At 41.5% G+C, this 22,739-nt stretch overlaps 1 long non-coding RNA gene across 1 annotated transcript; it reads left to right on the top strand.

Annotated features, from left to right (window-relative positions):
* Positions 1-743: 743 nt before the first annotated feature.
* Positions 744-1,342, top strand: LOC129721174 (uncharacterized). Its single transcript, XR_008727360.1, has 2 exons — positions 744-876; positions 942-1,342. It is a non-coding gene; the product is annotated as an uncharacterized LOC129721174 (long non-coding RNA).
* Positions 1,343-22,739: the final 21,397 nt, after the last annotated feature.

Raw genomic sequence — 22,739 nt, 5'->3', positions numbered from 1 at the left:
AATTGTATTTTTTAAAGAGAAAAGATGAGAGGGTTTTTATGCCTGTTTGAGGAGGAGCAGTCGGGATACAGGCTCTACTCAAGCTGGCTTTTCCCTACTCCAAAAGATATTCGGCCCCGTTATGCTTCGCGGTTGGGCCTAAATAAATATTAGAGTTTAAAAAAAAAAAAAAGAGAAAATTTTGCTTGCAAAACGGATCGTTGAAACATTTCCTCAGTTGGAAAAAAGGGCTACGCAAGATGCCCCCTTACAGATATGATAACGTTGGTAAACATAGGTTTTGCCTTAGAACTCAAACTAAAGAAATGAAAGATTATAGTTTTTAAACCATTCCTGTGAATTTAGGTGTCTTTAGCAAAGATAACTTGTTCAGAGACTTAATTGAGTTTTCCCGTGAGTCAATGGAGAAGCGACGAATTCGACGAGCACTTGCTGTGCGGCATTTTCACGCTCTTCTGCATACACCATTCATAGGAATGGTTTAAAGCTATAATCTTTTAAAAATAACAGTTTTAAGCTTTAGGGCAACATTTTTATCGCTTTTGTCGAGTGAAATTTATATTGCAAATTTTCACCAAAATGCGAATTGCAAGCAACTTGCAGGCAGTTTGCAAGTAAAATCCTGAGCTGTCAAACAAGTATTGAACTTGTCAATGATGTACAAGTATTGAACTTGTCAATGATTGTCTTTTCGGCAATGATAATTGTTTTGGTTATACCAGAGAAATAATATCTAATATTCATGTCAATCGTTTCCCCAAAATAACTTTCTGATACACAATTGCCAACAAACTGTTTGTTAAAAACCCGGTTGATTGATCCGTTGCATTTCTGCTTGCGTACGCTGGTGATTGCATTAATCGGCACATTTTTACTGTTTGTTTTTTTTTTCTTTTGCTAAAATTATTTATAATGACATAAATATTGCCTTGTGTTTCCAGAAATGGCAGACATCAAACAGCGTCAAGCTACGCACAAAAAGCTTATTCAAGCACAAAAATTTTTCCAGGGCGATAAGCCGAGACACAAACCAACAGCGTCAAGCTACGCACAAAAAGCCTGTTCAAGCACCAAAAATTCAGACACAAGAAGCGACATCTAGTATTTATCTAAGGAACTAAAAAAATACATAATTTTTTTCTAGCATTTCTGTACGTAGCAGAGGCACAAACCAATTTTTTGAGTTTTAAAAGCACCATCTAGTAACCCAGCTACGCACAAAAAGCCGCTTCAAGCACAAAAATCCAATTCAAGCGAAAAATTGTAATCATTATCGTCAAAAATAACTTAGATTGCCATTAAATAAAATTTAATTAATTATGGTAACTCTAAACTATTAAAAGCATCATTTTAATATCAACATGCGAATGCATTGCCAAAAATGTTATCTGTGAGATATATTCCGATTCTAATTGAAAAGTTCAATGTTTTATATTGTACCGTCACGTTTAAAAAAGTTATTCAAAATTTTTTATATGAAACACGAAAAAGCACATCAACGGCACCACCCCAGATATGTTCTGCATACCGTGGCCCATCACCATGTCAAATATTAGGTTTGAAAGCAGGGTCTGAGCCGAGCTATTGAATTTTGAATATGTCTCATTTTGTACCGCCATACTTGATAAAGTAATTCAAAAATTTTTATATGAAACATGAAAAAGCACATCAACGGCACCACCCCAGATATGTTCTGCATACCCTGGCCCATCACCATGTCAAATATTAGGTTTGAAAGCAGGGTCTGAGGCGAGCTATTGAATTTTGAATATGTCTCATTTTGTACCGTCATACTTGATAAAGTAATTCGAAAATTTTTATATGAAACATGAAAAAGCACATCAACGGCACCACCCCAGATATGTTCTGCATACCCTGGCCCATCACCATGTCAAATATTAGGTTTGAAAGCAGGGTCTGAGCCGAGCTATTGAATTTTGAATATGTCTCATTTTGTACCGTCATACTTGATAAAGTAAATCAAAAATTTTTATATGAAACACGAAAAATCACATCAACCGCACCACCCCAGATATGTTTTGCATACCCTGGCCCATCACCATGTCAAATATAAGGTTTGAAAGCAGGGTCTGAGCCGAGCTATTGAATTTTGAATATGTCTCATTTTGTACCGCCATACTTGATAAAGTAATTCAAAAATTTTTATATGAAACATGAAAAAGCACATCAACGGCACCACCCCAGATATGTTCTGCATACCCTGGCCCATCACCATGTCAAATATTAGGTTTGAAAGCAGGGTCTGAGCCGAGCTATTTAATTTTGAATATGTCTCATTTTGTACCGCCATACTTGATAAAGTAATTCAAAAATTTTTATATGAAACACGAAAAAGCACATCAACGGCACCACCCCAGATATGTTCTGCATACCCTGGCCCATCACCATGTCAAATATTAGGTTTGAAAGCAGGGTCTGAGGCGAGCTATTGAATTTTGAATATGTCTCATTTTGTACCGCCATACTTGATAAAGTAATTCAAAAATTTTTATATGAAACACGAAAAAGCACATCAACGGCACCACCCCAGATATGTTCTGCATACCCTGGCCCATCACCATGTCAAATATTAGGTTTGAAAGCAGGGTCTGAGCCGAGCTATTGAATTTTGAATATGTCTCATTTTGTACCGTCATACTTGATAAAGTAAATCAAAAATTTTTATATGAAACATGAAAAAGCACACCAACGGCACCACCCCAGATATGTTCTGCATACCCTGACCCATCACCATGTCAAATATTAGGTTTGAAAGCAGGGTCTGAGCCGAGCTATTGAATTTTGAATATGTCTCATTTTGTACCGCCATACTTGATAAAGTAATTCAAAAACTTTTATATGAAACATGAAAAAGCACATCAACGGCACCACCCCAGATATGTTCTGCATACCCTGGCCCATCACCATGTCAAATATTAGGTTTGAAAGCAGGGTCTGAGCCGAGCTATTGAATTTTGAATGTCTCATTTTGTACCGCCATACTTGATAAAGTAATTCAAAAATTTTTATATGAAACATGAAAAAGCACATCAACGGCACCACCCCAGATATGTTCTGCATACCCTGGCCCATCACCATGTCAAATATTAGGTTTGAAAGCAGGGTCTGAGCCGAGCTATTGAATTTTGAATGTCTCATTTTGTACCGCCATACTTGATAAAGTAATTCAAAAATTTTTATATGAAACATGAAAAAGCACATCAACGGCACCACCCCAGATATGTTCTGCATACCCTGGCCCATCACCATGTCAAATATTAGGTTTGAAAGCAGGGTCTGAGCTGAGCTATTGAATTTTGAATATGTCTCATTTTGTACCGCCATACTTGATAAAGTAATTCAAAAATTTTTATATGAAACACGAAAAATCACATCAACCGCACCACCCCAGTATGTTCTGCATACCCTGGCCCATCACCATGTCAAATATAAGGTTTGAAAGCAGGGTCTGAGCCGAGCTATTGAATTTTGAATATGTCTCATTTTGTACCGCCATACTTGATAAAGTAATTCAAAAAATTTTATATGAAACACGAAAAAGCACATCAATGGCACCACCCCAGATATGTTCTGCATACCCTGGCCCATCACCATGTCAAATATTAGGTTTGAAAGCAGGGTCTGAGCCGAGCTATTGAATTTTGAATATGTCTCATTTTGTACCGCCATACTTGATAAAGTAAATCAAAAATTTTTATATGAAACATGAAAAAGCACATCAACGGCACTACCCAAGATATGTTCTGCATACCCTGGCCCATCACCATGTCAAATATTCGGTTTGAAAGCAGGGTCTGAGCCGAGCTATTGAATTTTGAATATGTCTCATTTTGTACCGTCATACTTGATAAAGTAATTCAAAAATTTTTATATGAAACACGAAAAAGCACATCAACCGCACCACCCCAGATATGTTCTGCATACCCTGGCCCATCACCATGTCAAATATTAGGTTTGAAAGCAGGGTCTGAGCCGAGCTATTGAATTTTGAATGTCTCATTTTGTACCGCCATACTTGATAAAGTAATTCAAAAATTTTTATATGAAACATGAAAAAGCACATCAACGGCACCACCCCAGATATGTTCTGCATACCCTGGCCCATCACCATGTCAAATATTAGGTTTGAAAGCAGGGTCTGAGCCAAGCTATTGAATTTTGAATATGTCTCATTTTGTACCGCCATACTTGATAAAGTAATTCAAAAATTTTTATATGAAACATAAAAAGGACATCAACGGCACCACCCCAGATATGTTCTGCATACCCTGGCCCATCACCATGTCAAATATTAGGTTTGAAAGCAGGGTCTGACCCGAGCTATTGAATTTTGAATGTCTCATTTTGTACCGCCATACTTGATAAAGTAATTCAAAAATTTTTATATGAAACATGAATAAGCACATCAACTTCACCACCCCAGATATGTTCTGCATACCCTGGCCCATCACCATGTCAAATATTAGGTTTGAAAGCAGGGTCTGAGCCGAGCTATTGAATTTTGAATATGTCTCATTTTGTACCGCCATACTTGATAAAGTAATTCAAAAATTTTTATATGAAACACGAAAAATCACATCAACCGCACCACCCCAGATATGTTCTGCATACCCTGGCCCATCACCATGTCAAATATTAGGTTTGAAAGCAGGGTCTGAGCCGAGCTATTGAATTTTGAATATGTCTCATTTTGTACCGCCATACTTGATAAAGTAATTCAAAAATTTTTATATGAAACACGAAAAAGCACATCAACGGCACCACCCCAGATATGTTTTGCATACCCTGGCCCATCACCATGTCAAATATTAGGTTTGAAAGCAGGGTCTGAGCCGAGCTATTGAATTTTGAATATGTCTCATTTTGTACCGCCATACTTGATAAAGTAATTCAAAAATTTTTATATGAAACATGAAATATCACATCAACGGCACTGCCTCAGATAAGTTCTGCATACCCTGGCCCATCACCATGTCAAATATTAGGTTTGAAAGCAGGGTCTGAGCCGAGCTATTGAATTTTGAATATGTCTCATTTTGTACCGCCATACTTGATAAAGTAATTCAAAAATTTTTATATGAAACATGAAAAAGCACATCAACGGCACCACCCCAGATATGTTCTGCATACCCTGGCCTATCACCATGTCAAATAATAGGTTTGAAAGCAGGGTCTGAGCCGAGCTATTGAATTTTGAATGTCTCATTTTGTACCGCCATACTTGATAAAGTAATTCAAAAATTTTTATACGAAACACGAAAAATCACATCAACGGCACCACCCCAGATATGTTTTGCATACCCTGGCCCATCACCATGTCAAATATTAGGTTTGAAAGCAGGGTCTGAGCCGAGCTATTGAATTTTGAATGTCTCATTTTGTACCGCCATACTTGATAAAGTAATTCAAAAATTTTTATATGAAACACGAAAAATCACATCAACCGCACCACCCCAGATATGTTCTGCATATCCTGGCCCATCACCATGTCAAATATAAGGTTTGAAAGCAGGGTCTGAGCCGAGCTATTGAATTTTGAATATGTCTCATTTTGTACCGCCATACTTGATAAAGTAATTCAAAAATTTTATATGAAACACGAAAAATCACTTCAACCGCACCACCCCAGATATGTTCTGCATACCCTGGCCCATCACCATGTCAAATATAAGGTTTGAAAGCAGGGTCTGAGCCGAGCTATTGAATTTTGAATATGTCTCATTTTGTACCGCCATACTTGATAAAGTAATTCAAAAATTTTTATATGAAACACGAAAAATCACATCAACCGCACCACCCCAGATATGTTCTGCATACCCTGACCCATCACCATGTCAAATATTAGGTTTGAAAGCAGGGTCTGAGCCGAGCTATTGAATTTTGAATATGTCTCATTTTGTACCGCCATACTTGATAAAGTAATTCAAAAATTTTTATATGAAACACGAAAAAGCACATCAACGGCACCACCCCAGATATGTTCTGCATACCCTGGCCCATCACCATGTCAAATATTAGGTTTGAAAGCAGGGTCTGAGCCGAGCTATTGAATTTTGAATATGTCTCATTTTGTACCGCCATACTTGATAAAGTAATTCAAAAATTTTTATATGAAACATGAAAAAGCACATCAACGGCACTGCCTCAGATATGTTCTGCATACCCTGACCCATCACCATGTCAAATATTAGGTTTGAAAGCAGGGTCTGAGCCGAGCTATTGAATTTTGAATATGTCTCATTTTGTACCGCTACACTTAAAAAAGTTATCTAAAATGCTCTTGGTTATGTGAGAACTCCTGCCAGGCGTCGAACCATCTTATAAAGTTGGTATTTAATCTAACAAAAATTATAGAATAATAAAAAATACTGTCTTAAACCAAGTCCTAACAAAACTCTTTCCTAGAAAATCTATGTCTGTAGTCATTAGTGTTATAAGATATCTCGGAGGTTTCGTCCATGCTAATTTTCATTTCTGAGGTTTTCGTCCTTGCTAAATTCCATCACTGAGGTTTTCATAGCTGAAATGTCCTACTCTTTCCACCAGGTTGCGTTAGCCTATATGAATGCTTTTGACCTCAACGTGCAGTGAAAAAATGTGATCAATGGTAAGGGAGTACGGGGCATAATAGTCACGCGAAATGGGTACCTGCTCTTTTCGAAATTAATTCAACATCTAGCTTCAAGTTCACAGCCGCTGGTTAGTCAATTATATTGTCTGCTTGCAATATAGATGACTCTTCACCTACGCACACTAGCAAACGTGTAAAGTTGCTGCTGTTTTTTCCTAACTGTAAATTATCGCATATAGTTTTTTCTACTTTTTACCACTTTTTTACTATTTTTTGTCAACTACGTTCAGCAGCTTTTCCCGAATCTTGGTCACGGATGAAAAGTGTATTCAAAACCGAGTTTGAAACAAACAATAGGTGTCCAACTGGATATTTGTCCTGCTGCTCAAAACGTAGTTGCGATTGCCTATAACGAGTAGCCGTGAAGGCAGCTCGACTGCGCAGGGTTCTAGAACGTCACTGTGAGGCTTTCGTCGGCGGACGGAAACCTGACACTAAGAGCACAGCTGAATGCCACCACAGATAGACGCGTGGCGACCGCGGAGGAAATTCAAAGTGTGTTGCTTTTGTACCTCGAAGACTTGGAGAAGGTTTTGACATGGGAACACGTATTTCTTCATTATATTGGGGTACAGTCTGTGAAAACAAAAATGAGCATGTAACGTTTTTGGAATACCTCTCACACAACTGTACCGATTTCAATAATTAATTTATCGTTGGAAAGTAAAAACACCCAAGATTTTTATAGAATAATATTTATCACCACCACACACCACATGGTGAAAATTACGAAAAAGTTTCCAGATCAAATTTTCCATTACAAAGGTAGATGAAACAGTTACGGGCGCTGCACAGTGCGTTAAATTTATGGTAACAAGGGACAAAAGTCTAAACTGCATAATTTTGCATAGGTCTTATAAGATTCACTGAATTGCACAAGTGTTCCAAACACCAACTTGTTAATCCTCTAGCAGAAACTGACAAAAGTGACTTGAATACGATTATAACCGAAAAAGAAATCTGAATGTTTTGACGTAGAACTACGTTTTTCTTTAGCCTACCACATAGGGATGTAAATACGAAAACTATTAACGAAAAGGGGACGAAAAATGTCCCTTTTTAAATGCTTCCAAATCGGTTTGTATTCAACCCATTTCCTTAATTCTTACAGCAATTCATTGGAAAATTATACACGCATCCACCCAAATGTAGAAAAGTGTAGATTGATCATGCGAACTATTGAACTATTTAAAATTGTCAAGCCTTGTTGAAACGAAAATTACTTCCTCTGATTGGTCGATTGCTGCCTTTCCCTAAGTTAGCCGCATCGTAGCGTATTGTGGAAGTAGCAGCAGCAGGTTGCGCCAGTAAACAAATCACATCACGTATCTAAGCAGTAGCGAGGTAGCACCATACGTCTCGATATGCCAGTAAAGGGCTTCGGCCTTCTTCCCGCAATAAAGTTTTGCTTTATCTTGGCAACAACACATTATGTGCTGAATCCAAGAAAATACAATTTGTCGCGGCCGTCTTATTTACTGAATGCGAAAACAGCTTTTACAGATTTTGAGCATCAAAATGCCTTTCTTAAGGCAATTAAACAAGTAATTGAAGGTTAATATTTTTTTGGCAATAACACAAGCATCCTGCAATCAAATTCTGTCGCGATAAAAAAAATTTACTTCATTTATTCACCCAATACCCCCACTGTTGGGGCAGCACAAAGGCTGCGATCAGCATAACCGATTTTGAACAACAAACTGCCCTGTTCTGTTAGAACGTCTTAACAGAGGTGATTAATTCGACTTCACAGTAATAAATTAAAGTCGATTCAATCAATCAACATGAACAGAATATCGCCGTTTTCAAGCTACTCAGTTGCAACATGATGCAACACGCAACAGCGAGCAAACGAAATCGCTTGCTTGATTACAAGCCGTAATATGATACGGGTTAAAATCGTTGCGTGCATGAGAGCACTATCGGTGTTTATTCGCTGGATACAAAAAATGCGAATTGTGGAATACTTCGTCTAAAGAACATTAGAGAATTGTAAAACTGAACAGAAAGGCGTGGCTTATTTCGTAGCAACCTTCGGCTATAAAAGAGTATTTCTGGTAAAATCAGCTACATTCATTAGTCGGAAGGTGAGTTGGCTAGATCGTCCACAACGTTGACAGCAGTAGCAGCAGATATCAGCACTCAGAAGTAACAGCGGATAACCGCGGGTTGCGCCTGTGGCTGCATTGAAATGAAACAAACCACTTGCCTTGTGGTTGGTCACCATGTCTCAGGAGTAGCGCGGTTCTTCTCACCTCTCATCGTGTGTCGCCAGACTGCCGTTATTGCCCCACTACTGAGGCAGCATAAAAATTGCATTACATAGAAACAGCTTTTACAGCTCGTGCTTTCAATGTCTTTATTCCACCACTGTTGAGGCAACACAAAGCAAGTATTAGTAGTCTTTATGACTCATTAATGAAACACCTACAACAATGCATTTGTTAATAGTGTGCGTAGTTCTACGTCAGTTATGCGGTCGTGTCTTGGATACAACATCCTACTTTTTTCTTCATTAATATTTATTTATTTACCTGAGTAATACACGTGCATACTTATATGTATCTTGCTGTAAAGTCAAGGTATATCGAAAAAAAAACCTTTCACTGCAGTTATCCCATCTCAATCTGCCGGTTTGTATGTAATCGACGTTGTCCTACGAAAATAAAAAAAAGTCCAATATTCGCAAGAGCTAGCATTTAAGGTTTGCGGAACCTGTTTCTCTGCCTCTCAAAGTAACTTTTGATACAAATGTCAGATTGGCAGGATTTGGTAACTTTTCCAACGACTTAATTGAACATTTTGAATTAACGATGTTTTGTATTACCAAACACTCTGAATTTGAATATAAATAGATTACACAAACCTTAATTGATGCCATTCGTTTCAAGATTCGATTATACGTATTTTTTTTGTGTAACAGAGAGAAATTTTAAGTGCCAATTTCAATAATTTTAAACAACTATTTTTACGCACTGACGTTTGTTTCCGTTCCCACTTACTACGCGTGTCAGAAACATCAAAAATATGTACAAATACACTCAAAAAATGGTAGAAGGTTACACTCACATAAAAATAGTAAGAGGGTGGTATCAAAGACACGACCGCATGACTTAGCACTACGGTATTTTTCTATATTTTCTATCTAACAGTGCTTTTCTATTTACTGAGACATTAGAGTGCTTTGAACAATAATTATTATAAATAAAAAATATGAATGTAACCTTATTTATATTGGCATCTCCACTTCGCAGATGTTCGAGTTAGAGAAGCATTTGTTCGTAGCTTGTAATGACAAGACAAACATTAGGATTAGCGAATTCGGTGTATTCTTGTTCTCTGGTTATTCCGGCCAGAATTCCAGTCATTTTAGTACTTTTGCAGTCCCCACCAGCATTACGGGTGAAACCTGGCACGAGATGACTGGTACTATTTTGTCTTTCCTCCTTGCAACGGCTAGCACCTAGCGTGGTACGATTTTGGAATGTGAATGATGGGGTGAAATGTTCGAATGGTACCTTATATATCAAGGTTTCGTTAGTTATTTGGAGAGATGGAGGATTTAAGAAAAATAGGAAATGGTAAGGAAAGTAAAAAATCATCGGAAACAGAAAGTGACCTCGAGTAAAACAACAACAACAACAAATCGTTTACAAAGTCAGATTGGTTGTATCAGTTAGTGTCGGCTGTGCTTGAAAAGAGGCTGCTCGGTATGATTTAGACAATTGATGTTATTTATCGATTTTCCAAAAGTGTATCTCAAACAATGGTTGGTTAACGGCTGGGCAAATGCGTACCAGCCGGGACTTGGCTCGTGGCGCGGAAAGAGTCCCTCGATGATTCGCTCCAGCATCGCTGGTGATCGCTCTGCAGGCGCCAGCGCGCCTTTGGTCTTGGCCATTACGATCCTGTAGGCGTCACCCCGCGGGTTCGTATTGGCACTCACGCATAGCCTATCGAAACAGGCCCTCTTGCTGGCCTTAATCGCACTCTTCAGCGTCGATCTGGCAGAACTGAATGCTGCGCGGCGCTCTGTCCTCTGTTCGTCTGTTCGCGCACGCTGCATCCTCCGTCTCGCACGGAGGCACGCACTGCGAAGGTCCGCTATCTCGTCAGTCCACCAGTAGACCGGTGGCTTCCCATTCCTAGGTTGGCGAGTCCTAGGCATGGTGGCGTCGCACGCCCAAGATAGCATAGCAACTAGTTGGTCAGCAGTTGGGCGGAGCCAGCTGCCCCCCTCGCACTCTCTCTTCATTGCTCCTTCGAATACCTCGACATCTGATGCGATGTCTCTACCCGCGGACGGTCGGAATGTTGGCTCTACCCGTTGTTTGCCGCCTCTCGTTGTTGTCTACACTATAGTAACCGGCTGGTTGTCGCAATTAGTGCAGCCATCTTCTACCCTCCAGTTTTTGATCAGTCCTGGCCTGGAGAACGTCACGTCAATGATCGACTCCGCACCATTCCTGCTGTATGTACTTTTGTTCCAAACGTTGGCCAGATCTAGGTTGAGCTTTACCAACGCTTCCAACAAGATCTGACCCCTCTGGTTCGTTAAGCAACTTCCTCACTCAACAGCCCAAGCGTTGAAGTCGCCCGCCACCACCAAGGGCGTTAGACCCGTTAGCTCCATGGATAACAGGTCGACCATCTGGCTGAACCTTTCGGTAGACCAACGTGGCGGAACAAAGCAACTGCAGTAGAATACTCCGTTCACCTTGGCAACTACGTACCCTTCTTCTGAGGTTGGGACAACTTCCTGAACCTGGAACTTGCTCGTCGTCCATATGGCCGCCATACTGGACTTATCCGCAACCCTGTTACCGTTTCCAGAGGGATGCGGTAGGGGTCCGACATGATGGCGATGTCCGACAACGACTCAGTGGCTGCTTGGTGTAGCAGCAATGGTTCAGGTTCTGCGCCGCGAAGCAATGGTTCAGGTTCTGCTGCGTTACCTTTATGCCCGCGGTTTCGCAGCCGGCTTACCGGCTGGGCACTTTGGGTCTCTCATGAAGTGCTTGGCGTCCCGTTTCCCGGAGCATACCATACACATGGGAGACTCCCCACAGTCCTTTGCTTCATGGCCTGCACCTCCACATCGCCTGCACAACTGGTTTTTAAGCTGTAGAGTCACCTCTGAGGTCAGTACCACTTGCACCTTTTTCCCTACGACCTTCTTGGCTACCGTTTTATAGGTAGGCCCCTTCTTCTTGGCGTCCTTCCGGAGCTCAAGTATCATCTCGCCAGTGCGAAATCGGCGGACACTCCGCACATCCGCCGCCAGATACTTGAGCTGGGTTTCATACCTCATCTTCTTCAAGACTTCTGAGAACTTGGACCCATCCGTCTTGAGTATGAGGGCATCCACCCTACTTCGCACCTTCTTGGCCTTTGGTTCTCTGGCCGTTCCGCCATCTTGGCGCGTCGCACCTTCCCGACGCTTTCTACTTTCTACGGTAGTCCAAGGGTTGCCCGTAGCCTCCTCCTCGGCCGGTTTCCCAGTGAACCTTGAACCGGTTTTGTGCTTTCCCGTGGGAGTAGCACGACCAACCGTTTTTTGGTGTCCCCGGGGGCCGCTTCCCCCGGGGACTGCATCGTTCGCTTAGCGACCTGCCCCGTAGAGCAAACCACCACGAACTAGGGGGCGTCTATCTGCACCTCTTTGGATGCAGTCGCCCTCTTGGCCCTGGCCGCTTTTTCGGCCACCTTCACTCGAGCTACGAGTTCTTCGTACTCATTCCTGTCTCTGCATCTGGTCGCCAGCGGTATTCCGCCTATTCGCCGAGAACTCGATTATGGCCTCGAGTTGTTCGGACAACGCCGGCACTCTTGGCCACGTGTCCATGCACCTTTCGACGACCTTGACTAGCAAGGGACCGTCTACCGAGATGTCTGGTGTAGATACGGACGGATTCGCCGTTTTTCTACCTCCAGGCTTCGCCGCATCTGCCTCCGCCTTCTTCTGCGGAGACCGCTGAATGCCACCTCGTGCGAAGGGATTTGGTACTCCCTCCGCATCCGTCTCTTTCAAGGTCGTGGCTAGGGTAAGCAGTCATAGCGCTTTATGGGCAACTATGACTCCACCGACCGGCGCAAGTCAGGAACAACCATCTGATCCTACTCCTGCCTGATTCCCACCAGACAATGGATTTGGAACGTACTGAAAGGCCTGCCAGGTTTTATGGAACGGAGACCCCTCGCCGTTTCAAGCCGTTGTCACACGACTTTACTAAGGGAGCTCGATGCATGTACCATTACAAAATCCAACTCATATCCGTTCACTACGCTTCCAGTTGCCATAATTGGGAACTTACTGGTCCAATGGGCGGGTTAGTGCTTTTGGGTGATGGGAGTGGCTCTATTTGCTCCGTCAGAGGTGCTTTCGGGTACTTGTGGCTTTCGCGAGGAGTCAACTGTCCCTGGTTCGACCCTCCTCACCCCCAGGCGACCTCCCGCTGGTAGTCCGGACTGTTAGGTACTGTCAGTGGTCACACCTGTATTGTGTGCCCTCGACGGTCGCCACATGTCGACCCGCGATGGCATGCAGCTCTGCCGTAACAATCGGTATAGACCTTAGGCGGGGGGCCTAGCGTAGTTCGTAACGTCTCCGCCAACCACGCTGGTGGTCTGGGTTCGAATCCCAACGCCGACATAGGTGTCGATGGTTGTGAGACGGCGTGATCCACTCACAACCAACCTAACTGGTCTAGATTTAATTCTAGCCGACACCGGGAGATTTTCTGAGGCGAAAAATCTCTAGGGTCACGCCTTCCATCGCATGAGGAAGTAAAGCCGTTGGCGCCGGTCCGTTAATCAACGGGTCGTAAGTTAGGGTCTTGGGTGGAGTCGCCTCCCTGGGCGTCGGTGATTGGCACAACAACAGTGGCGGAACTAGACCGACGGAAAATAAGCGAGAATAAAAAAAAATCGGTATAGACCTAGGCAAACGAAAAAGGACAACGATTGAAAACTTGGCACTTGGAATGTTGGGACTCTATTCGAACCGGTACGTGCGGGCGTCTTGACCAGCGAGCTACGGAAGATAAAATTGGAGGTAGCAGCCATACAAGAGGTGCGTTGGCCTAATACTAAAGAACGTGAATTCCGGGCGGTCGATCCGACCGCGGGCACTTCTTTCAAGTATCACATCTACTACAGTGGCGGCGATAGAGTGGAACGGGGCGTCGGTTTCGTACTACTTGGAAACCAAGTGAAGCGTGTTATTAGGTGGAGGCCTATTAATGACCGTCTATGCGTATTGAGGACCGAGGACAGATTCTTCAGTTACAGCCTTATCAACGTGTACGCGCCGACAAACGATAAAACCGATAACGTAAAGGAGGAGTTCTATGAGATCCTTGAGAAAACGTAGTGCCCATGACACGATAAAGATCGTCATCGGAGATACGAACGCACAAGCCGGACGAGAGGATTTCTTTCGTCTCGTTATTGGTAGGAAAAGCCTTCACTCTACCACCAACGACAACGGCTTGAGGTTAGTAAACTTCGCCGCGGCCAGAGGAATGGCCATCTGTAGTACCCATTTTGCACGTCTGAACATTTGGAAGTACACCAGGAGACACCCCAATGGAGGCCTGCTGATCGACGGCCAGCACTTTTCAGACGTCATAGATGTGCGGTCCTCTCGAGGGCCAAACATCGACTCGGATCACTATTTCGAAATAGGCGAGATTCGCGCCCGGTTGTCCAACGTATTTAAATCGAGATCGGCGAGGAAAATACGTCTGGACATCCAGAGGTTATCAGCGGAAGGAGTTGCTGCAGAGTATACTCGGAAAGTTGATAGACAGATCGGTGAACCAGTTGGAGTGAACCTGAACGCGCAGTGGAAGCACATCCATGATGCGGTCAGCGAAACAGCGCGAGAAGTGATAGGCATGACAACGGGAACCATGCGTAGTGGGTGATTCAATGCTGAGTGTCTACACAGCAAACAAATTGGTTCATATAACTCGCGCTCAACTCTGTTAAGTGAACTTTTATTTGGTAAAAAATGACCATATAAGATGCATGAAATTCACCCATGTGTACGAATCTGGAGGCCATATACGTACATTTTAAAAAAAAAATTGGTTGCGATTTTGTATAACTTCGCAGACTATTTTGAATGGCTTCATTTGCAACTTTAAATTGCATTTTATACAACTTAAAGGAATGACGCAGTTTACAATTTTATTTGACACGTTAAATTGTTCATATATAACCTAATATTGCATTTTATAGGATATTAATTTTATACGATATAAACAAATTCAATGTTGCATCTTATATAATTTCAACTTGATATGCACATTTGAGTGACTTAGAATTAACGTTCTTATACGACTTCTGGTTTGCTGGGTAGAGGTTTAGAGAAGAACTGAACCTACGCCAACACATTAGTAGCAGCTAATCGTGTGACGCGTCAGATGCGGGAGAAATACCCGAGGCCAGAGCTGCCGAAAAGAGGCTTCACCGCCGTACGAAACGTGAGCACTACGATCGCGTCCTTGCAGAGGCGGAGAATTGCTTCACCAGCCACGACACGCGGGGCTTCTATAGAACAATAAATGGAATCAGGAACCGGACACTGCCAGTACCTGCCATGTGTAATAACAGGTATGGATACCTGATTACCGATGAATCGCAGGTGGCCAAGCGTTGGAAGCAACATTTTGAAGTGGTGTTGAACGGTGAGGAAGGTAGGAGAGTCGTCGAGGGAAACAGGATAGAAATTGGGGAGGACGGACAAGCTGTGGACCCACCAACATTAGACAAGGTGAAGAATGCATACAAAGAGCTAACAAACCACCAATGCGCTGGGAAGGACGGCTTACCGGCGGAACTTTTCAAAGTCGGGAGTGAGCGGCTGTGTAGTGCAAATTACCAGATTATCCTAAGGGTATGGTCTGAGAAACAACTACCTACGGACTGGTTGGAAGGACTCATATGCCCTATCTACAAGAAGGGACATAGACTCGCTTGTAGTAAATATCGAGGCATAACCCTCCTCAATTCCAGTTACAAAATTTTGTCCCGTATCCTGTTCCAGCGACTGACGCCGTTGCAGGAAGCCTTTGTTGGAGAATACCAATGCGGTTTTCGAGTGGGGCGATCTACAACGGACCAGATGTTCCCCTTGCGACAGATCAACAAGTTTCGAGAACACAACTTGCAGACACATCATCTGTTTATTGACTTTGAAGCGGCGTACGATACAGTGAAGTGAAACAGTGAAGTGAAACGCAACGAGCTGTGGCAAATAATGCTTTCCAACAAAACTAATTCGGAAGGTGCAATACGAAGGGCAGGTGTGCAGAGGAGCGGTGCCATCATCACGAAGTCTCACATGCTTCTAGGCTTCGCGGACGACATTGATATAATTGGTGTTACCCGCAGAGCTGTTGAGGAGGCCTTACGGCTTTCAAAAGGGAAGCTGCGAGAATTAGACTTACCATAAACTCCAGTCATGCCGGAGGATCGTCGTGACAGAACAGTCCCACGCTGGTACCAAGACGTTAATCAGCCGCCCCTAACATGGGGAACAGACACTGTTTTGAGTTGCACCATCTTGGTGAACAGATGCTTTGGTTGGCGAAACGTTTCCTCTGCCACCGAGATGTTGTTAACGCGCCAATAATAGCGCCCCGCCTTCTCACTCAGCTATTGTCGAATGGCAACTTTGCCCAGGATACACCAACCAGTTGTGTCCAAGTTTCAGCTGGCAGTCAATTGTGATCGTATGACTCGTGAAGGTGTTATATAGAAACTTGTGAGCTAAGTTTGACGTTTCTTCCATGTTGTCGCCATTTGAATACGTTACATCAGTGAAGTTTAAATTTCAGTTATCTCTGAGTTCGCTCTCTCTTGGTACCTGATTATTCGAACAATTCTAACACTGGTACGCAACGAAAATTAATTTGAAGAATGCCGTCTGTATATAACATTTTTGAAATCGATTGTTTTGAAGTAGAATACTTCTCTCAGGAAGTTCGGCTACATAGGGATGTGAAATGAAAATCTAAAACCGAAAAAAGTGAAAAATATGTCCAATTTCAAATGCTAATAAATCGGTTAGTATTCGATGGATTTCCTTCGTTCTTGCAGCAATAGATTGGAAAATCTTTTAAGATTCTTCCAAAATGAAGATAATTGTAATTTTATTATTCAAACTATTGTACTATTGAAAATAGTTAAGCCTTGTCAAAACGGAAAATTAGACTTCTGATTGGTCGTTATAAGATTGCTTCCCAAGCACGGTCGACATAATCATATACCTTGCAGTTTAAAATATGCTATTTGGCCTATATAAGAGCCTGTATCAGCCGAAGCCGCTCATAAAAGTTCTAGAAAGCAACAACAGTAGTCGTCCTCCCTTAGCAGCAGCACTAGCAGTGCAGTGGATACCAGCGATAGTGGATAGCGGCCACAGCTGTTGCATAGCAATGAATAGCGCACCAGTTGCAGCGGATCTCAGCATCGATAGCAGCTAGGCCAGCTGATGAAGAGGCAGCGGATACCAATGGTAGCGTATTGCGGCCACAACTGTGGCATGGCTATGGATAGCGTAGTAGTTGCAGCGGGTATATCTGACCATGAAGCATTTATGCAATAGTTGAATGAAAGTTGCAATTGCAGCAATCACCCTTTTTCAAGGCTACTAAATGTATTTGGAAGAGCATAATGAATGGTTATTATTAAACTGCAACTGAGGTTTGATGCTGCTGAAAATGCACAGCAGTATGATGTTTATTACGATTTGTTGATACTGTGCTTAACAAGCGGTATATACGAAACGAATCTGATTTAGAAATGACTGACACGCAAGCAGCCGGGTTATCTTTCTTGTAAAAGTATTCTACTTCAACCTTGCGGTCGTGGCTTTGCACACAACCCTCCTGTGATTTTTATTTATTATATAACACTAGCTGATACCCGGCCCGGCCCTGCGCCTCTTAGGTTATGACGGTAATCACTTATCATTTAAATGTGCCGTAATTTCAAACTCGTCTCAATTTTTACCGAATTCATCGTTAAGCACTGTTGATACCGAGATCAGCGAAAACATTACTGATATCTCGGCACGAATTTTGCTCATTGCCAAGTTTCGGCAACACAGCACACAGATGTTTACAAGCTGGAATTCGGAAAAAAATGTAGGACAGATTCGTGCGAACTGGCAGTAGTGTAGTTGTAAAAGTCATCATATGCATACTGAGATTCTCGTCATAAAATTACATCTGTCTAACACTGGTTACTCGAAAATTCTCGGCAAAATAGATTCATACGAGATAGTTGCCGAGCACTCGGCTGTCCAAATCTCGGCAAGAATGATACCGAGATTCAGCAATTTTTAAAAGTTTTGTTTTACAAATAAGGGATATCCATCTATATTGATAACTACTTCAATCCTATTTTGATAAGTACTGTTATGTGGAGATGCAAGTCGTTATACCGGAAGTAGCCACTTCAGATATCAAAATGATCTGTGGTCGATTTTTAGCTTCTGACTTTGCTTCCATCCCAGGTGGTCTCGAGGTACGATACTGGCCTAACAAGCCAGTCGTCGTAGGTTCGAGTCTCGGCTCGGGAGTTAGTGTCAGTAGGATCGTATCGCTAGCCCTGCAATTTCCTGTGCACTAAACAGTTGGCTGCGAAGTCTGCGTATAAATAAACAGAAGGTCGAGTTCCGAATCGTAATGTAGCACCAAGGCTTTACTTTGCTTTGCATCATCCCGACTGTGGGAATACCCATATTGAGTGATATTGGTTAGTTTCTGGAAGCCGGGAGTTGAGTTTTAAAATGGCTAGATTTGATCTCCAGTCTCCGGGTATCATCTCGATTCTGGAATAAATATTTTGAGCTGTTTCACATAACCTTAAGTTATACCTTCGGATTTGAAATGGCGTAAGAGGACAATTTTTGCCTAATGTGCATCATCTTGATTACGCAACAATCGACATAGGGTGGTATTCAGTAATATTAGCCTATATTCTGGGAATCCCCATTATGGCAACTTTAGTTAATTTTCCGGACTACGTGAAACATTCTGATTCCTGAAATACCCATATTAGTTCGTTCGCCATTCTAAAGTTGAATATCTCGAAAACGAAAGGACCAATATCAATAAGATGAATTGTGTTACGGAGTTTTGTGTTGACTCATAAGAAGCGAGGAAAAGATAAAAACTGCAAAGGATTTAGCTAGTCTGTTTCGTTAGGAATATTGTTCATGCAGAATAAAACCTAAGCGATGAGTCGCTCGTCTGACAAGGATTTTCCAGTGAATTTCGTAATATTATTCAAATATGTCAATTTAATCATAGAAGACTAAAACTGCATTGTGATGTGGGTGAAATTTATCACCCGTTCCATAGAAGACAAATTAAATATCTGTAGTATTTTTGAGAAGCAAAGCTTTAATAGCCAAGACAACACAACCTGTGTGCCGTAATGTGATTGTAAAATGATGACATCGCGAGAAATCTTTGCGTCGTTGGACTAACCAGCGAGTTGCAGAATAGTGCACCAGCGGCAATAAAATCATTTTTTGTAGTTGTAAAAATTTCTTATGATTATTATGCCCCGTACTCCCTTACCATTGATCACCTTTTTTCACTGCACTAGAGGTCGAAAGCATTCATATAGGCTAACGCAACCTGGTAAAAAGAGTAGGACATTCCAGCGATGAAAACCTCAGTGATGGAACTTAGCATGGACGAAAACCTCAGTAATGAAAATTAGCATGGACGAAAACCTCCGAGATATCTTATAACACTAATGACTACAGACATAGATTTTCTAGGAAAGAGTTTTGTTAGAACTTTGTTTAAGACAGTATTTTTTATTATTCTATAATTTTTGTTAGATTAAATACCAACTTTATAAGATGGTTCGACGCCTGGCAGGAGTTCTCACATAACCAAGAGCATTTTTAGATTACTTTTTTAAGTGTAGCGGAACAAAATGAGACATATTCAAAATTCAATAGCTCGGCTCAGACCCTGCTTTCAAACCTAATATTTGACATGGTGATGGGCCAGGGTATGCAGAACATATCTGGGGTGGTGCCGTTGATGTGCTTTTTCATGTTTCATATAAAAATTTTTGAATTACTTTATCAAGTATGACGGTACAAAATGAGACATATTCAAAATTCAATTGCTCGGCTCAGACCCTGCTTTCAAACCTAATATTTGACATGGTGATGGGTCAGGGTATGCAGAACATATCTGGGGTGGTGCCGTTGATGTGCTTTTTCATGTTTCATATAAAATTTTTTGAATTACTTTATCAAGTATGGCGGTACAAAATGAGACATATTCAAAATTCAATTGCTCGGCTCAGACCCTGCTTTCAAACCTAATATTTGACATAGTGATGAGCCAGGGTATGCAAAACATATCTGGGGTGGTGCCGTTGATGTGCTTTTTCGTGTTTCATATAAAAATTTTTGAATTACTTTATCAAGTATGGCGGTACAAAATGAGACATATTCAAAATTCAATAGCTCGGCTCAGACCCTGCTTTCAAACCTAATATTTGACATGGTGATGGGCCAGGGTATGCAGAACATATCTGGGGTGGTGCCGTTGATGTGCTTTTTCGTGTTTCATATAAAAATTTTTGAATTACTTTATCAAATATGGCGGTACAAAATGAGACATATTCAAAATTCAATAGTTCAGCTCAGACCCTGCTTTCAAACCTAATATTTGACATGGTGATGGGCCAGGGTATGCAGAACATATCTGGGGTACTGCCGTTGATGTGCTTTTTCATGTTTCATATAAAAATTTTTGAATTACTTCTTTAAGAATGGCGGTTCAAAATGAGTCATTACTCACATTAGGAGGCCCTACGTTGAGTTTTATTGCCCCTTGGCATCGCGGCGGACAATTAAGGCCCTGGTACGAGGTTCGTGCTTTCTTATTACATCGCAGCCTAACGCCGATTTTTACTAGACTATAGTGTACCCGTATTATTTCTAAATTTATTTACAACGGGCAGCCTAACGGCTTTAACGCAGCACGCAAGTCGGCTAAAGCTTATTTTGTTGGTAATATAATTTTAATTTTTGATCGCAAAAAATCACAAGGGTTGTATGCAAAGCCTTGACCGCAAGGTTGACGTAGAACTTGTGTTTGTTGTATAACTTATATTGAATATTTTTAAAATTTTGTGCAAAAGAGGAGTTGAAGTGCTACCGAATTTAAGTTTGCACATACAACGCTGAACAGGGAACACTGTACAGCGCGAACAAGTTTCAACAGTCAAAGTGCATGCAGGTAAAAATAACATTTTACTTTTAGTTCCAGCGCAAAACGAGAAAGTATTAAACCTTAAAAAAGGCATTTTTTGATAACGCAGTTGAAAGCTGTTTTTACATTGAAAATTTGACGGCCCATATACTTTGAAAGCCAGCATTCCAAAACGTTTGTGTGTTGTCAAAATACGGCAACTTTCCATTAGAGGAAGTGCGGCTAATGTACCTACTACTGATGCTGCTCGCTACTGCACTAATGCAGCATTAACTAGAGGAAGTGCCGCTGCACCAGCTGGTCCAAATGTCGCTGCTGATACAACTACGCTGTTGATGCTATCCGCTGCCAAAGCTGCTGCTGTTAAGTAAGGATTGTAGTCGCTGTCTAGAACTAATATGAGCAGTTTCGGCTGAAACAGGCTCTTCACACTTAAAATAAAACACCGAATTCGGTAAAATTTTACCGGAATCTCAACAGCTGAACGTTCGGTGAAATCTTCGGTGTTTCCGGAAATTACCGAACAGTTTGTGAAACCACCAACCGAGTGGTCGGTAATTTTCGCAGCTTTTTGGTAATGTTCCAAACCGAGCAGCCAGTAAAATTTACCGAAAGAAACTTTAAAAATGAACAAAAATACCGAACGCACCTGTAAAAAATACCGGTGGCAGAAAAGTCGGTTATAAATGAGCCTGCCGGTACCGTCTAAAATCAAACTAAACTAACCAGATTACTTACGAAAAAAGTTAGCGACTCGTACATCCATTAACACTTTCCAAATTATAAATATCCTATGTTTACACAGAACAACAATTAAAACAAATCAGCAGCACCAGTAAAAAATATTCGCGTCTTGCACGGTTGCACGTATGAGAAAAATGGCCACCACATTCACAATTTGGCATTTTTACAGGTTGTTCGGTAAAAAGTTATACAAATTTCGGTAAATGTAAAATTAAGCAAATATTTCGGTAACAGTTAACAGAATTATGGTAAAACCTACAGATCTTACAGAACAGTCGTTAATTTTATGCTTTTTTGCAGGAATACCGGTATTATCACACTTTACCGATTATTATTGTAAAAAAAAATACCGAACGACTTTTTTTGGATTAAGTGTGTTGTATAGGCCAAATAGTACATTCCGAATTACTAGGTCAAAAACTCTGTCGTCCGTGCTTGGGAAAGCAATCATATGACGGCCAATCAGTTTCGACGAGGATTGACCATTTTCAATAATATAGTTGTTTTTATATAAGACTAGACAATTGTTAAGGATTGATTATGCGAAAACCTAATTATTGTACAGATAATAAAAGCTGTTCGAGTGTTGTGCTTATTACTGAAGGAAAAGATAATTCAGTACGTTCTGAGACATGGAGATAAAGTCAAATTTATAACTATTCCAAATTTGAAGATGTAACTTATTTAAGAAAAGATATTAACTCTTGAATCAGGTATTTAATTTCATCCTGAAAAAAACAATTTGCTGTCAAACTCATTACCGGATAAGATGTCGATCTTTTCTTGATGCCGATTGACACTCAAAACTAGACGGCTTTCCAGAACGTTGGTGTGTGAACGCCAGCTTTCCAGAACGTTGGTGTGTTGTCAAAATGAGGCAACTTTCCATTGGATGCATTTCTAGTGCCCGCTATCGCACAGACAGCATTTCACTAAAGAAAGTGCCGCTTCATCAGCTGGCCCTGTTAATATTGATGCTGAGACCCGCTGCAACCGCTGCGCTATCCGTTGCCATGTCACAGCTGTGGCCGCTATCCGCTGCAGTGCTGCTAAGGAAGGACTGCTGTTGTCGCTGTCTATAA

Source organism: Wyeomyia smithii, chromosome 2, assembly GCF_029784165.1.
Source record: "Wyeomyia smithii strain HCP4-BCI-WySm-NY-G18 chromosome 2, ASM2978416v1, whole genome shotgun sequence".
In the NCBI taxonomy this organism is placed as follows: domain Eukaryota; kingdom Metazoa; phylum Arthropoda; class Insecta; order Diptera; family Culicidae; genus Wyeomyia; species Wyeomyia smithii.
The sequence above is the reverse complement of the archived record's forward strand: the minus strand, read 5'-3'. Positions and strand labels throughout refer to the sequence as shown.